The sequence below is a fragment of the Dermacentor andersoni genome, chromosome 9 (assembly GCF_023375885.2).
Source record: "Dermacentor andersoni chromosome 9, qqDerAnde1_hic_scaffold, whole genome shotgun sequence".
NCBI classification, from domain to species: Eukaryota; Metazoa; Arthropoda; class Arachnida; order Ixodida; family Ixodidae; genus Dermacentor; species Dermacentor andersoni.
Genome location: NC_092822.1, coordinates 137,450,678 through 137,468,408, shown reverse-complemented (window position 1 = coordinate 137,468,408; position 17,731 = coordinate 137,450,678). Strand labels below are relative to the sequence as shown.

The following is a 17,731-nucleotide window of genomic DNA, read 5'->3' as shown; positions in this document are numbered from 1 at the left end:
GGACATCAGTTCGTCTTAGTAACAGACCACAAGCCTCTTACTGGTTTATTCAATCCAGGTAAAGCCATACCACCGATGGCGGCCGCAAGAATACAGCGTTGGGCCTTGTTTCTTGGCAACTACAACTACACATTGCAGTACCGGAAGGGCAGTGACCATTCCAATGCTGATGCCCTCAGTCGGTTGCCCTTGCCAGTAATGGAGGAGCCGCGGGACTCTGCTGCCGACGAGTACGTTTTGTATGCCCACTCTCTGGAGGAAACAGCACTTTGCGCCCGCGAGGTTGAACATCTGACTAATCGAGACACCAGCCTTCTGCAGGTTAAAAAATGGATTTCCCAGGGATGGCCGTCATATCTTCCGCAGGGCCATGAGCATCTCCGGCCGTACTTCAACAGAAGAACAGAGCTTACAGTCAGCCATAATTTGGTGTACTGGGGACATCGCATTGTTCTACCCCTGGCGGCGGCAAGGCGTGTGTTGCGTCTTTTGCACGAGACACACCCCGGCATGACAGCCATGAAAACCACAGCGAGAACGTTGTTTTGGTATCCGGGACTGGATTCCGACATAGAGCGACTGGTGAACTCATGTTCCACATGTGCGCAGGCTTCAGCGATGCCACCAGCACAGATACCTTTGGCCTGGCCAGCCACCGGGGAAAGGTGGAGCCGGCTGCACGCAGATTTCGCAGGCCCGTTGGACGGACAAATGGTCTTAGTCGTCGTCGACTCGGAAACGAAATGGATGGAAGCCATTCCAATGAAAACTGCCACTTCGCAAACCACGGCCAACGCGCTAAGATCAATATTTGCACGGTTCGGCCTTCCAAAAACCTTTGTTTCTGATAACGGACCACAATTTGTGGGCAAAGTTTTTCGGGAGTTTCTGGCACGGAACAATGTGCAACAACTCACAACAGCCCCTTATCATCCACAGTCGAATGGGTTAGCCGAACGAGCTGTGCGTACGCTCAAGGAAGGACTAAAGAAGAACCCCGGAATAGACCTCAAAATACGCATAGCGCGGGTTTTATGTCGATATCGCCGAACGCCCGTCAAGGATGGAAAGTCGCCGGCGGAACTCTTATTGGGGTACCAAATAAGAACAAAGCTGGACTGTATCGCTCCCGATGAAAGGTCACCAGAAATCCAACCACGAGTTGGAGGGTCTCCAGTTCAGGCAGGTGACCCAGTCTGGATGCGCGATTTCCGAACAAGTCGTCGCAGGTGGATACCAGGAGTAGTGAGAGATCAACTGGGGTCCAGAATGGTCACTGTTGATTCCGGGAAAGGAATTCAGCGGCGACACTTGGACCAGGTGAGACGTCGAACTGTCTCAGACTCTTTCTCGACACAGAGGGTAGCCGTAAACCCTGCAGATAGCACTCCAATCACGTCGCGACATAGTCCGGAAGTGGCCCAGACGGATAGCCCGCCACCGTTACGAAGATCGACCCGACAGCGACGGCCTCCTGAACGCTTGGACCTGTAAGAGGGGGAGAAGTGATGTATCGCCAACTTCATCGTCATCTTCATCGTGCCTTCATCGGCACTGCCATGGTCATGAGGACACGTGAGCAGCGGAACACAGGGACGCAGGCTGCAATAAAGCTGTGGTGCTTGCGGCGTTATGTCTGGCTGATGTCAGTGTTTTTAAGCCTAGTGCGACATATCACGTCGAACTGCTTCCGACTGGTGAATTCGTGCCGTTCCGCCAGGACATTTGTTGACGCGGCGAAAAGCCGGTCAAGCCGCTCCAAGAGTCTCGGAAACTGACGCTGGTGGGACCGCATCACTTGACGCTGCGCCGGTTGACTGCCTTGCTGCTTCGCTTGAAGCTGACGCTGCGCTGGTTAACTGCCTTGCTGCTTCCTGCTCCTCGTCTGCAAAGTACTTCCGTTGTCCCTCACGCCCGAGAGCGCTGACGAGCGCGGACGCTCGTCGCGCGTCCGTCCAGTCGCCACCGCCGGCCGCTTCGAGGTGGGCCTGAAAAATTTTTTTCCAGCGATACCAAGGGATTAACGGTGGGCCGGGCACTTCAAGAAAAACGGGAAGGTTCGCCGTAAAAGCCATGGCGGGTAGCGTGCAGGAGACAGTGCAGGAGGTAAGCCGGAGCTCGCCGCAGGAATGGGCAAGGAAGAACAAAGGGGGCGAGAAGGCCTAGGCTCGGAAGCCTCGCGACGCCAAGTGCGTCGGCGGCGTTTGCTTGCCGTGCGGACACGGGAAGGGTCGCTTCACTTACGAAGCTCGTTGGTTTCCCGGGGCTTCGGTCGGAACCGCTGCGGGAATCCCATCCTCGTCGCCAAAAGATGTTGTGTCGGCAGCGGCAGGCAAGCGGGGGGCCCCGACGGGCGAACGCGCAGCTAGCGCCGGCGCAGTGAAGGAGACACGGAGCTAACTGCTCCCGATGAAAACCGGAACGAAGACTCGACCGACCCACGGCCGTTTATTACTTATAAAGGCTTCACATGCTAGATGACACCTCCCGATTGGTCCAAGCTTGTCACATGACAGAAGGGGGGTACGCCATCTAGCTAAGCAATTACAAAACATACATGTGCGATGACACAGAGATCTGACAGGGGGCGACACTATACTACAACCAAAAATGGCCGGGCTGATTAGGCGACAGTTCACTACCCCACTACGAGCAGCGCAGGTTAGAGAGTTAAATGTGCTCATTTTTGACCTCAAGCCAGCATGTTGAGGCAGTGCAGCTAGACAGTATTGAGTACAGCAGATCGATGTTCGAGCGTTGTCATTAAAAGCTACATCAAGCGAGCAGCGCACAAGCTCGCGCTGCAGCGCGATTCGCACGTACGTGCGAGCTCATATGCATTGCATCAGTTATTACCAGTTACTAAAAGGGACAGATGGCCGCTACTACAACGCAGGCATAACTACTTGTTTAGCGACATGCAGTCAACAAAGATTGCAGGAGACCCGCCGTTTCGCGGCATGTCGAAAGACCGCTGCCGTCGCGGCGCGTACCGTCGTGTGCTCGAGCAGTTCCGTACACATGATGTCTGCTTATCGCTGCTGTGGATTAATTTATAGCAAGCATTTCCTCGCGTTTGTGCGCCTGAATCTAGCAGCGTGCAAACCTTACCTGAAGTTCCACTTCGTACGCGACTCGCTTCACTTGCGATTGACACGTACCGCGCTAAAACTTCGCCGCTTAATTCTTGAACGGCATACACGTATTCGGCACTGCATAATTTCTTGCCTTTACGCAGCGTGCCACTCCTGAAAAATATCTCCGGCGCCCGATATTCGCTGCAGGCCGTGATACAACACAACCGAAAGTGGCGGGTCCATATTGTAAACGTGCTTTCCGAAGCAGACGACCGAGCTTGGTACGACCCATTTTAGAACAGAGGGCGCTTTTTAGCACCTTTTTCGCAGCGTCCCCTGGGCAATGCAAGAGCCCCATTTTCCTGTAAATCTGAGTACAGCGTGCCGGATGGGGCATATAAGTACAGTGGCTACAAGGGGGAAGTGTGAGGAGCGCGCCCGGGCAGGCGAAGCGCTTTGGAAGGAAAGGGGCAGATGGCGCTGCAGCGCGCATACACGTCAGATTCTTCGGCTGCAGCGTTGGTAAACGCGTGTTTTATACGCGGCGGACGCAGTTTTTCTTTCGTCATGTTTCCATGGCTCTCACTATATTACAGAAATCGGTTCTGCTGGACACTTGGTTGTACAAGAGAGCCGGAAATATTACTGAGTTAATTCCAAATTGAGCAGAATGTCAAGAGAAAGCAGACTTACCGTTTCCATGTTGGATCGCCCAACAGCGTAGATTATTTCGCGACGGGTTGATTTCTGCTGTACTCGGACAAAGCACCACATGTTCAAATGCGCAAAATTTCTGAATAAAGCTTTATTTTGCTAAGCTGCTCTGGTAGCGGCAAAATAAAATGATTTCCTGGTACTTGGGAGTGAAACCTCTTCCAAACAGTCCTTAGGTAACCCGCCTCAGTTTCAAGTGCTTCTTTTTTTCCCGCGATGATTCCCTCTCTTTGTTAAGGGATTTCATGTAGAAATGAAGGCGTGTTAGCAGGAAAAACTTGGTGATGTGGTTGGTAATACTCAGCCCATGAAGTTCACAGCCAATCAAGACATTGTTCTTCCTGAGACAGCATGTCAGCTGATCAAGGCTGTCATAGTGCAGTTGGTTGTTGCTAAACCACATAGAAAAGGTGAGTTCTAACGCCTCTACAAACGAGAAAAGTTCGTGGGATGGGTAGAGCAGACCACCTTTGTCACAAAATTTGGTAAATGTCGAGAGTTCTTTGTTAGCATTCTCCGGATTCACGAGAAGCTGATCAAAACAGTCTTTGCAGTGAGTTTTCAGGATGGTCTTTCGTGCAACATACCCTGCAATGTAAAACACCAGGCGGCTGTCGCTCGTTTTTTCATTGTACACATGGTCAGAGAGAAGCTCAGATTTCTGGAGCCTTTGTGAAGCATCTTCTATCTGTCCTCTGTCAAGAAGTTCATCCACTTCACCGCCTGCTTCCTTCTCACCCAGCAAAAACTGCAGGGTGCCTCCTTCACAGTTTCCGCTGCTCGGCGCTTTCACTAAGTTATAAAAACTTAGGCAATTAACAGTGATGAGGAACTGGGTTGCGTTGGGGTGGTCATTACAGCCGGAAAACTGACGTATGACGCCAAACAGTTTTTCCAGGCTATCCTGACAAAGGCGGCTTGTCAGCAAGTACTTGTACCCAAGCTTGTCATGGACATACTTTAACAGATCTAATGTTGCATGGAGGGTAACCCTCAGTCCTTCAGCTGTGCTTGCTGACAAAAAACCTACTCTGGAAGGTGCCAAGGATCTTTCCCATTTGTTAAGGTACTCGATGAAATCTTTGATGTTTTTCTCTTGAATGGACCCAAGTCTTAGAGCTTCGGATGGAATACGTGCTGTCATCGCCTCTATTAGCTTGGCCATTGTGCTGACAAATGCCTCAGTTGCTGCTGGGTCACCCCAATTCCTTTGAATTTCATTCTTGTAAAAGAAAAGGCCACGAACGACTTCTGAGCTGAAAAGTTGGAATGCTAAGTTCACCCTCATTTTCTCAAAATTATTGGGCTTCACGTGGCATGCACTAATTTTTGGCATGACCTTGAGGGTGACTGCACATTTATCTTCCTCGTGTGCCACCCTGATGTGCTCAATGTAGGCAGCACCATCCGGAGTTTTGTAGAAGCACTTCAGGAAACCGTTCCTTACGCATTTTATCAAGTGGGGAAAATCTGACATAAAAAAAAGACGTCTTTCTTTATCAACAGGATGAGCAACCGACGACTTCACACAGCTCGAGGAACCAGATATTCCAAATATGCGCCACATAGAGCGGTTCCATGAAGCGCCATCAGCTGTCACAAAATCAACCTTCAGGCCAGCTTTTTCGGCAAGAATCACAGCTTCTAGGACGATTTTCGACAACAGAGCTGCCTTCACATTGCCCCTTGAGGCAAAAACACCAAGTATTTGATGCCAAGAACCGCTTAGAGGTTGAAACATGACCACTAGACCGTGATCACAAGGCACATGTTTCTCACTTTCGGGGGTGAATTTTCCTAAGTCCACAAGTCCCTCAATCTTTCCCCCTCCAACTACACTGAAACACTCCGACAGTTTCATCTCATCTATTATCAGGCCACCGTGGCACCTGAATTCATCCATGGTCTTCGTTTTCTTGCCAATCCCTGCAAGCACAAGGGAGTTGAAGCCAAACCCGCTCTTATACTTCCGCATATATGTCTTCAAGCAGGTTCTGTTCGGGAGTGTTAGTATTCCCTCTCTTCTGACGTGCTCGTAGAGTCTTGGACTCTTCATGCGCATTATAATGCACTCGAGTAGCCAATCTGGGTTGTATTTCATCCCTCTCAGTGATTTGCGACGAGCTGCCTGAAAACACTGCAGTACCGCGAGCCTTTGCTTAGGTGGAAGAGCTTTTAATCTGTCTTCCAGGACGCTCTCTTCCAGTTCTACACTCTGCCTCTCAAGATCCTTGATGGTTTGTGTGTAGACTGACAACTTGGCCTTGAGTCGCCGAACAGTTTGCGTTTGAAGTTTTTTCTTCCTTGAGAGTCTGGGAGCTGAATTCTGGCTACGACGCTTTTTTGATCGCTGGTTCAAAAGAGCTTTTCTTAGATGCTTGCACATCACACATGGCCTACTGTCATGCGCTACACCACGACACTTTATGCTTGAAATGATTGCGTCAAAAAAGTGAAATTTCTTGCTTCCCAACGCAAACGGAAATTCATCGACTGTGCCGGCTCCAACACAGACTTCCATGCTGTCGACCTCTTTCAAAAGAGATGTAGGATCGGTGGATGACAGCCCCGACTGGCGCACTCCCTTTAAAAAAACATCTTGTTTCACACAGTTCGCTTCTTGTGAAAACACAACCAGCTTGCTTGCATATAGGACCCGTTTATCCTTCCCTGGTTTGCACACACTGTAAGCCACAGTCAACGGCGAAGGGTTCAACGTGTGCATGCCCCACGAACACGACGGTAAAGTGAGGTCCTGAAACGAAGCTGTGCAGTACGGAACCTCCTCGAAGCCCACACTCACAGAAACGGCACTGTCTTCTGCACATTTCTTCTTGGCTGGAGCTGTGGGTTCAGGCTTTGCGGGCCGCTTCCTGTCAGGCGGCAGTTGCTTCGATAAATACTTTGGTAGGTTTGGGAAAAGCGTGGGCACAGCTCCAGGAAGCAACAGAGGCCTGCTTCTTTCGATTCGGACGAGCTCTCCATTCACTGTGTGCTCAAAGTACCTTGAAATGTACCTTGTGTCGAAATGAAGCTCGCACACCGCAGAGTTCTTCTCGAGTTGTTTGTCAGCACGCGGTATAGCCCGCTGCCACTGCGCCAACGCCAGTTCATTCTTGGGTACACCAAACAGCGACAGTTTCATCTTGCACGATTTGTAGCCAGTAGTGCACCCAGGCACAAAACAGTGGCTCTGTTTTCTGGGCATCACCACACATACAGCGCACAAGAAATAACTCACACAACTGCCGGCAAAGCCGAGAGAAACACGTGCAGCACAGCTCACGCCAGCGTATGCCACCGCGCCTTGCCCATCGACTGACGTGGATGGATGGATGTTATGAGCGTCCCCTTTGGAACGGGGCGGTGGCTTGCGCCACCAAGCTCTTACTACTATGCTGCCTAATATCCTACCTATGTTCACCAATGAAAAAAAAAAAAAAAAAAAAAACACTATGAACTACCACGTCCAAATTTTCTGATACCCTATTGCGAACTGTGCTTTTGTACGTCTCCGTCTTTTGTCGTTTCCCTACTTTTCTTCCACCAATCCTCCAATCGCCTCTTACTGATGTCTATTGCGGACCTGTTTGCTTTACCACTGCTCCCGCTGAACCCAAGGGCTTCAAGGAGGCCAGTGGTGCCTAAATCGACCGCTGGGTAGACGTCCTCACATTCTAATAAAATATGTTCCGTCGTTTCCCTAGCTTTACCGCAGCAAGCACATGTTTCTTCTTCATTCTTATATCTCGCTTTATAGGTGCGTGTTCTAAGGCATCCCGATCTCGCTTCGAAAAGTAATGAGCTTCCCTTTGAGTTATCATAAATGGTTTCTTTCCTAATTTCGTTTTTTCCCCTTAAGTAGTTACTCATGGCAGGTTTCTTTTCCATTGCCGCCACCCATGAGATTAATTCAGCCTCTCTGACTTTCCGCTTGACCTTCTTTGTTGCTGTGTTGCCCACCCCACAGGCCGCATACTTGCTGGTAAGCTTCCTAGTTCTTTTCCTCCACTGTGAATCAATGTTTTGCCTGTACAGATACCTGAACACTCTCCCAGCCCATTTACTTTCCTCCATATTCCTCAGCCGTTCTTCGTACTCAATTTTACTGCGGGCTTCCCTCACTTCAAAACTAGTCCAGCCCATATCCCCTTGCACAGCTTCATTTGTAGTCTTCCCGTGAGCGCCCAATGCGAGGCGACCCACTGACCTTTGGTTCCCGTCGAGTCCTGATTGTACCCCTGATTTAAAGCAAACAACCGCATTTCCAAAAGTAAGTCCTGGAACCATTACCCCTTTCCACATACCTCGGAGGACCTCGTACCTATTGTATCCCCATAGCGCTCTGTGCTTCATTATGGCTGCATTTCTCTTCCCCTTGACTGTTATGGTTTTTTCCTGTGTTTCCATATATCCGTTGCCTTCGTTTATCCATATACCAAGGTATTTATATTCTGTTACCCGAGGTATTTCTTGGCCCTGTATCTCCACTGTCTGTTCACTGTTTTCATTGAATACAATAACACCTGATTTTCTAACACTAAATTTCAAACCTAACTTGTTGCCCTCCTGTCCACAGATATTAGCCAGACGTTGCAAATCACTTTGCTTGTTTGCGAGCAACACAATGTCGTCCGCATAAAATAAACCTGGGAGTTGCTGCTCTATTACTGTACCTGCCTGTTTGTATGAGAGATTAAACCCGATATTACTTCCTTCTAGCGCCCTCTCCATCCTCACCATGTACATCATAAACAGCAGCGGGGATAAAGGGCACCCCTGCCTCAGTCCCTTGTTGATATGAACTTTCTCCGCGCTCCTCATCCCTTCCCATTCAACGCAAACAGTATTTTCTAGGTAAATCTCTCTCAAGAGCTGTATACAATCGTTACCTAAGCCTTCCCCTTCCAGAATATCCCACAAAATGCTGCGGTCTACGTTGTCGTATGCTCCTGTAATGTCCAAAAAGGCTACATACAACGGTCTGCTTTCTGCTTTTGATATTTCAATACACTGAGTAAGAACAAACAAGTTATCATCCAAACGCCTACCTATTCTAAAGCCATTCTGAAGCTCTCCCAAAATGCCATTATTTTCTGCCCATGCTTGAAGCTTTAATTTCACTGCCTGCATTGCTAGCCTGTATATTACCGATGTAATGGTCAACGGTCTATACGAGTGAATTCTGTCTTTCTCCCCCTTACCTTTATAAATTAAATTCATTCTACTTTGTCGCCAACTGTCTGGTATTCGTCTATCTTTTAAAGTTTTTTCAACTGCTTTCACGAGAGCTTCCTTACTTTTTGGTCCCAGTTCATTTATCAGCCTAACGGGAACCTCGTCTAGCCCTGTGGCTGTGCGCTTAGGAATTTTCTCTTCCGCTTTCTTCCAGTTTAAATTTGTAAGCACTAGCTCCTTTCCCCCTTGGGTCTCTTTCATGCTCTTTTTTTCTTCAAATACAACCTTGTCCTTGCCTTGGAAAGATTCGGCTGTTACTTTTTGGATGTAATTTATTGCTGCTTCTCCTTCCAGTCTGTTTTCATCTTCGTCTAGGATATGTTGTTGTATTGTTGTTGCCTTCCTGCCTAATAATTTTATGTGATTCCAAAATATTCTAGGTGCAGCCTTCTTTTTCTCACGTATTTCTGACAACCAACGTTCACTTTCACCTTTTAATTTTGCTTGCACCAGTATTTGAACCATGGACTTTTTCTCCCGGTATATTTCCCATTTACTGGTTACTTCATCCTGTGGCAACTGCGCCTTCTTTGCCTGCCTGTGCTCTCGAGATGCTTTCTGTCGTTCGGCGATGGCTTCTCGTATCTCCTTGTTCCACCAGCTTTTCGGTTTCTTTTTTCCTTTCCAATAAACATGTTGTTTCTCTTTCCGTATTTCTGTCGTTACTACACTTAGAAGCTCACCATATTCCCACCCCTTACTTGGCAACTTGCCAATTTCTTCCTCCACTCTAGTGACTATATTTGCTATTTGTTCAGCGTTCAAATTTGGACTGGCCATTTTGCTTTCGTTGCTCTCTTTCCCAACTACATATCCCATTTTCAAAATGATGCGTTTATGGTCACTCCCTATGCTGCTAAACCCTTCCTCATCGATGACCATTTCTCTCAACTTATCATGAATTCCTTCTGTCATCAGACAGTAATCAATGGTCGATTGCCGGTTTCCCACTTCCCACGTGATCTGTCCTTCACACTTAGGCCCTGTATTCACGATCACGAGATTATGTTGCTCGCAAAGGTCTAGCATTGACTTCCCGTTATTGTCGGTATAGCCGTCTAAATCCTGTATGTGGGCATTCATGTCACCTAATAGGACTATCTCAGCACCATTCCCGAAACCCCTGATATCAGCGCTTATGCATTCCACTAACTCTTTATTCTTCTCTGTGCAATTGATTCCGGTCCACAAATACGTAACTCCAAGCCAAGTTTCTTTCCCACTCATTGTACCTGATAACCAAAGATGCTCTTGACATTGTGAATTTACTCTTTTCCATTTGGCTCCCTGATGTGCAAACGTGCAAACGTCGTCGAGCGCCGCCTGTCGGATCCTCCTCAAAGGCCTCAGTGGACCGCATACGGCGAGCGGCGCGCTCCTCACACTTCCCCCTTGTAGCCACTGTAATATAAGCTTTATTTGTTTGAAGCGGCAAGGAGGAAGTTTGCATATGTCTTTCCGTCTCGCACGAGCTACTGATGGAAAACTATATGCAGAAAAATACACACGAGAGGTGCATACTGCTTGAAGAACAAGAAAAATATTTGTTCTCCAAAGGGAACCATCGATAACATAGTAGAACGAAAGCTGGCACTGCGGTTGCAATGCACGCTCAATCACAGAGCGGCACTTAAAAAAAAACGAAACAAAGAAACCAAAGAAAAGGCACCTATCCCTAAGGCATAAATACATGTCATATCCAATTATAAACGCCGTTTGAATTGTCTGAATGCATATACCAGCGCGCGAAGTAATACGAATGACCCTTCTGAGAAGGATCACCAGCAGTTTCAGTTTCCAACGGCACGACTTTGTCGACATAGAGTTACTATACTTTGTTGAGGCCCAATCCAGTTCGATCGCAGCGCCGCCACAGTATTTTTCGTCGTCGCGTGCACAAAGCATGCGCCACCCCAGCCGCTCGTTCCACTCGACCATATTCTTGAACACTCTGTGTTACGGACATCGAAACTGAATATTTATGTATCGGTACTTTCGTTCTTGTTTTAAGAAAAGTGTGTACATAGATACAAAACTTATCTTATTTCTATTGCACTACATTTAAAATAACTATTGCAATATAACAAGCCGTATAGATGTACGTGTTAGGCAGCGCAGCGTCCTTGCAAGTAGATAAGGGGGCCCCGCGCAGTTAAACACAGAATGGCCGCCATTTGTGTAGTACGAGTATTTGAATGTGTGTCTCCCAAGTGCCTGGAGAGCTTGGAGCGCTAAAGTGTTCCTAAGTGCGTGACTTTGGAAGTGTGCGTTCGCAATCTTTCAGCTAAAGAAGACATCCGGAGACCATTCAAGTGATTCGGCTCGGCGAGCAAGTCGTAAGCATCGGTGGTGTAGCCGAGTGGGCGCTCGCTAATCAAAAGAACAGCCGATTGCGTCTGAGGGAGCGATTTTTGCTCACAACTTCGTGCACAAGGCATGTATGCTCGACCGTAGGCTGCGGCTCTTCAGTGCTCAGGTGAGCAGACTTGTACGATGCCTGCGTTTTGAGCCTTGACGCTTCGCTCGCTACAACCATTTAGCTCAAGCGAAAATGTCAAGCATTGACGAATGGAGATAGTTTTGCTTATGCTGCACGTTTAGATTCTTTTTTCAGTTGTCTGTCGGCGTCATTGAGTGTCTAAACTGCTCTGCTGGTTGTAGCGACAGCACTGAATTAGGTGATGGATCCATGCACAAGTGCCTCTGCTGTGCTGTCATGAAAGCAGTTTCACTTGCGATTACACACTGCGTAAGCACGTCTGACAACGTCTGACACACCCGTGAACCTGCTTGAAAGACAGCGCAGTCGACGGCCTTGCGATTCGTGTTTCTCTGTCTTAGGCTTAAGGGGCCAAATGCAGCATAGTGATCGCATCATGCTGTCGAGACGAACGTTGGAATGCACTTTTTCACATTGACATATCATGTAATATGCGCTTTCAGACATCGCATTCGGCGTGCATGTTCGCCACATACAGCAGCACCTGTTCAGAGTATGTTCGTAGACGTTACCATTTGTACTCCTGTAGCTTTCGGAAACGCTTTCCCACTTGGCTGCAAAAGGGAGTCGCGGTGTGTAAGCAGCTGAGACGTACTTCACAGACATCGTTTTTTCGCGAGTCTTTCTACTGGCAGGAGAAAACAGTCTTGAGCGCTTGCTCCATAGTCGGGATAGACATTCTTTGCACTGCGACCGCCATTGTTGTCGCATCATTACGGGATCCATGGTAGCAGCTGCGTTATCGTTGTATGCATAGTAAACACTACTGTTGCTGCGTGCCTACATTCACTCGCGCATCTGCGGCCACGGGTCTCCACTGTCTTACCACAATGTCACCGCTTGGGTTCGATTCGACCCACGTCACCTGTTAGTTGCAACCCTTTAATGGGTGATATTGCCTTCCGCGACACGAACCCAGCTCTTTCGCTCGCTTGTTCCCGGAAACGCTGACTGAGGCCCAAAAAAGTTGAAGCGTGGGAATGTCTGTGGCGCCATCTCTCCACTGTTGCTGCAATTACTGTCGTCTGCTCGTTTCGGGCAGCCGCTTCACACACGGCGCCAGTGCGTGCGACATGGACGCGCTGCGGGAAACAAAAAAGCGTTTCACGCAAATTGCATTCTGTTCTAATTGTGCATTTCTAAGCGCTGCCCACATTTTGCATCCGTGTGGTCATTTTCCGTGGCGGCGGGCTTGACGGCAGTCTTGCCCCCTCTGTGAGCCCGGCCCATCGTGAGGGGATAGCCGCCATTGTGTTCCGAACAGTGGCTGCCCCCTTTACGTATGGACGCCCCCGAAAGCCGGCTTTTGTCTGTTACCGCCTGTTCGATTCGTCCCTGCGCCTTTCCACGCTCGCGTTGTTGGTTTCACTTTGTCGGATCGATGTCCGCTTGCGTTGATGCTGTGTTATCTCGAGGGATAAATGGCTCATTGGTACCTCACGGTTGCTCGTGCCCCAGGGTGGGCCCCGAGATTCTTGCGCGCATTCATGATGCTGGCGAATCTGCGTGTTAAACAAATGAAAGGCGCTGCTGACGAGCCAAAAGTAAGCTCGTCAACAGCCACAGAGTTGAACTTGCATAGCCCTGTGCTCTCTGTACATGGCTTCATTTATAAAGTACGCTGGGGCTTTTTTTGTGTTTCTTGATGCTTGCTTCGCAACTTTTTTTTCTTCTTTTTTTGAGGAGGAGAGGCGCTACAGCTTCTCCTGAACAACAGAAAGTGATCTCGAATGCTATTCTTTTGCAAGGTTTCACGCCCCAGATGTGATAGGTGATATCTAAAATATTGTGACCATGATGTGTTTCAGGCTCCTGCAATCGCTTCCAGTGCGTGCAGTACACAAAAATATGGCCTTAGACATTGGCTGCTGTTCATGGAGGCCATAGTATGAAGCGTAAAGTGGCAATTTGGAAGCCCATTCATAATAAAAAAGTGCGGATACATTGCAGTGTTGGAATCTGCATGATGCGAAGTTTGCTTGAGTTAGCGAGGTAGCAGCAGTGGTAGTTGTCACAAGGTTGGAGGCATTGTATGATACTCTATGGGGGAACGTTGATGAGTGTGACTATGTCGCACATAGTCACGCCAAAGCCATCCCCGAGAGCCTGTGCAATGGAGCTGCACTTCGGAGTGTGCACGCTGATGTGAGCGCACCATGTCACTGCCTGGATCACTTGACTGGATGCCATAGTCCTCCTCTACCTCGGCCTACTTAAGACCAGCTAGCCATCAACACATTAGTGGGCATGTCAGCTGGCCATCTGTCAACGTCATGACAAACCCCCTTGCGTTTTCATGCAGCTTAGTAACATGTATTCAACCATAAAATCTAGCAACTGATTTTTGGTCCAGCTGACATCCCCCAACTATGTTTGCTGCTTTCTGACGTGCATATGAAACATTGTACTGTCCTTGCTTATGCTTTGTGGAGACATAGTCTAATCCTGGTCTGAATGCTGTACCGGTTTTACAACAGCTACTTGACGGTCAAAAAAGCATGCAGCAAATATTTTACGCAATAGAGAGAAAACTTAAGGACGTCTCTGGCTGTGGTGAAAGAAGTTCATGAAAAAATAACCTACATGGAAATAAATTTAGTTGACCTCGAGGACCGAGGCAGAAGAAATAATACCCAATTTTACCAAATACGAAGTACCAAATTTTTTCTTCAACTTCGAGGCTTTTCTTTCGAGGAACCTGTATGGGTTTTCTTTGTAGCAATTGTTATGTTTGGGTGGATGTCTCATTTCCCGTTTATTAATTACTTCTCTCCACCTTGCGGGTTTCCGCAGAACTATTACGCCAAACTCTTGCCTTTGCTTCGAGTTGTCGATAAATTTGACTTCACCCTGCCATCTTCTAGCCACCTGGTTAGCTGAGATGGTAGAGCGGCTGCCCCGGAAAGGCGGTGGTCCTGGGTTCGAGTCCCGGACCAGGCCGAATTTTTCTTCAGCTACGAGGCTTTTCTTTCGAGGAACCTGTATGAGTTTCCTTTGTAGCAATTGCTATGATTGGGTGGATGTCTCATTTTCGGTTTATTAAGAAATAATCTAATCATATTTGGTATTCCAGAAAACGCTCGGAAAACGGCTGAATCTTTCACAGAGAGCGTGGTTGACCATCTATTCTGGAACAAACTGGGCTTGCAAGTGCTATATGTCAAAAAAATTCACATATTGGGAACGAGGAAATCGAATAGACTGTAACTTTTGATACTGAAATTGTTCAATCATTGCGAAAAAATTATGGTGCTAAAAGATAGCTTTAAGCTCAAAGAAATCAGTGTATTGATCCCTAAAGATTTTTCAGCCGCAACCAGACAGCTTAGGAAACACCTTTGGGATAACACTGGTGACGGGAGACGTAAGGGCAAGAAAGAGGTTGGTTCACAATAAAGTCAAAATTGACAATGAATTATTTGAATGAAACACTGCTGAAAATAAAATTGTCCCTCTTCATAAACACAGAAAGGTGTGTGCACAGCCAAAATGACAAGGAAGTTGCAATGAAAGAAAACTTTGTTGTGTGAACGTAAATACCCACAGCAATGTCAACAAATTGGCAGACCTTGAAACTATTGTGCTTACTCATAACCCTGCGACATTAACGACTCGGGAATTGCACCAGTTAGGTACAGAATTTACAGGAAAGATAGGGGCTGCTGTGGCGGTGGTGTAGCAATTACGTTTCGCAAATCTGTGACGAGGTTACCAGATATCGCGCATGTAGAATGTGGCATAGTACAATTTCTTTCAGGAGATTATCACCCACTGAGTTCAACCAGTGTTTTCTGGTTGAATTCCTGTGTGTACGTAGAAATGATAAAAGTAATTTATTGTTAGTCGGAGATTTCTACTTCCACATGCCAGCTGGCCAGACGAGTTCCCTGATGCACTTTGTTTCCCCTGAGCCACTCCTTGACATCAACTGCTGTTGTCATTGTCAACTGCGATGTTGACATCGTCAACATTGCCATGCTTTAACCTAACTCATAAAACTGCCAAAGCGCATCGACGGAAACAGTGCCTCAGTTTTAGATTTATTCCCCGTTAATGATACACTGTTCAAGCAAAACCCGACAGGCCTCTTTTTGAGGGAATATCGGATCGTAGGCGCCGACTATGATCTAGGTGCCCGGGGAGGTGGGGACTGAGCCCCCCCTGTTTCGCCATTTCTCTACATGAGTAGTCGCTTCGTGGTCTGTTTCGCTTTTTATTTTTTGACATGAACCTGTTTTTGCACCATGTATAGACTTTTATGAAAAATAAAACGCTCCCTTTAATTGGGCTTTGGTACGAAGCAAGTTTCTGGTGCGAAATATAACTTTGCGCGCACTCTTACGATGTGGTGCGAGCAAAGCTGGGATTTTGAAACATTCTTTGCCTATTACATTGCTTTTTGGCAAGGTGCGCTGCGGTGACCATAGGATGATAAGATCTCGTATTAGCCTAGACTTGAGGAGGGAATGGAAGAAACTGGTACATCAGAAGCCGATCAGTGAGTTGGCGGTAAGAGGGAAAATAGAGGAATTCCGGATCAAGCTACAGAACAGGTATTCGGCTTTAACTCGGGAAAAGGACCTCAATGTTGAAGCAATTGATTATGGCCATCATTAACGAGTGTGCAATAGAAGTCGGTGGTAACTTCGTTAGACAGGATACCGGTAAGCTAACGCAGAAGACAAAAGATCTGATTAAGAAACGCCAATATATGAAAGCCTCTAACCCTACAGCTAGAATAGAACTGGCAGATCTTTCCAAGTTAATCAGCAAGCGTAAGATAGCTGACATAAGGAAGTATAATATGAATAGAATTGAGCATGCTCTCAGGAATAGAGGAAGCCTAAAAGCAGTGAAGAAACTAGGAATAGGCAAGAATCAGATGTATGCGTTAAGAGACAAAGCCGGCAATGTCATTACTAATATAGATAGGATAGTTCAAGTGGCTGAGGAGTTCTATAGAGATTTAAACAGTACCAGTGGCACCCACGAAGATAATGGAAGAGAAAATAGTCTAGAGGAATCCGAAATCTCACAGGTAACGCCGGAAGAAGTAAAGAAACCCTTGCGAGATATACATAGGGGGAAGGCAGCTGGGGAGGATCAGGTAACAGCAGATTTGTTGAAGGATGGTGGGCAGATTGTTCTAGAGAAACTGGCCACCCTGTATACGCAATGCCTCATGACCTCGAGCGTACCGGCATCTTGGAAGAACGCCAACATAATCCTAATCCATAAGAAAGGGGACGCCAAAGACTTGAAAAATTATACTGATCAGCTTACTGTCCATTGCTTACAAAGTATTTACTAAATGACTAAATTTACTAATTCGTAATGGCTACTCAACAATAGGCCATATTCACACTATCAATCATGCGATAGAGAAATGTGCGGAGTATAACCAACCCTTATATATAGCTTTCATTGATTACGAGAAATCATTTGATTAAGTCGCAACCTCAGCAGTCATGCAGGCATTACAGAATCGGGGCGCAGACGAGCCGTATGTAAAAATACTGAAAGATATCTATTGTGGCTCCACAGCCACCATAGCCCTCCATAAAGAAAGCAACAATATCCCAATAAAGAAGGGCATCAAGCAGGGAGACACGATTTCTCCAATGCTATTCACAGCGTGTTTACAGGAGAGTTAATGGAAAATATTCTAGTAACTTGCGATTCGCTGATGATATTGCCTTGCTTAGTAACTCAGGGGACCAATTGCAATGCATGCTCACTGACCTGGACAGGCAAAGCAGAAGGGTGGGTCTAAAAATTAATCTGCAGAAAGTAAAAGTAATGTTTAACAGTCTCGCAGCAATTTACGATAGGTAGCGAGGCACTGGAAGTGGTAAGGGAATACATCTACTTAGAGCAGGTAGTGACCGCAAATCCAGATCATGAACTGAAATAATCAGAAGAATGGGCTGTGGTCCGTTTGGCAGGCATTCTCAGATCATGAACAGCAGGTTGCCGTTATCCCTCAAGAGAAAAGTGTATAACAGCTGTGTCTTACCAGTACTCGCTTCTGGGGCAGAAACCTGGAGGCTTACGAAAAAGGTTCTATTTAAATTGAGGACGACGCAACGAGCTATGGAAAGAAGAATGATGGGTGCAACATTAAGGGGATAAAAAGAGAGCAGATTGGGTGAGGGAACAAATGTGAGTTAGTGACATCTTAGTTGAAATCAAGAAAAGGAAA

General features: G+C 47.3%; 1 protein-coding gene across 5 annotated transcripts in view; it reads left to right on the top strand.

The window, feature by feature from the left end:
• Nucleotides 1-11,000: 11,000 nt before the first annotated feature.
• Nucleotides 11,001-17,731, top strand: part of LOC126529757 (inactive histone-lysine N-methyltransferase 2E-like) — a 392,924-nt gene continuing 386,193 nt past the window's right edge. For 2 of the 5 annotated variants that reach the window (XM_055070021.1, XM_055070022.1), the window contains exon 1: nt 11,004-11,505. The gene's annotated coding sequence lies outside the window, so the exon portion shown is untranslated. Of the gene's footprint in view, nt 11,506-17,731 lie in introns of all 5 variants that reach the window. The other 3 variants (XR_008612213.2, XM_055070020.2, XM_050177258.3) reach the window with 3 other exon arrangements.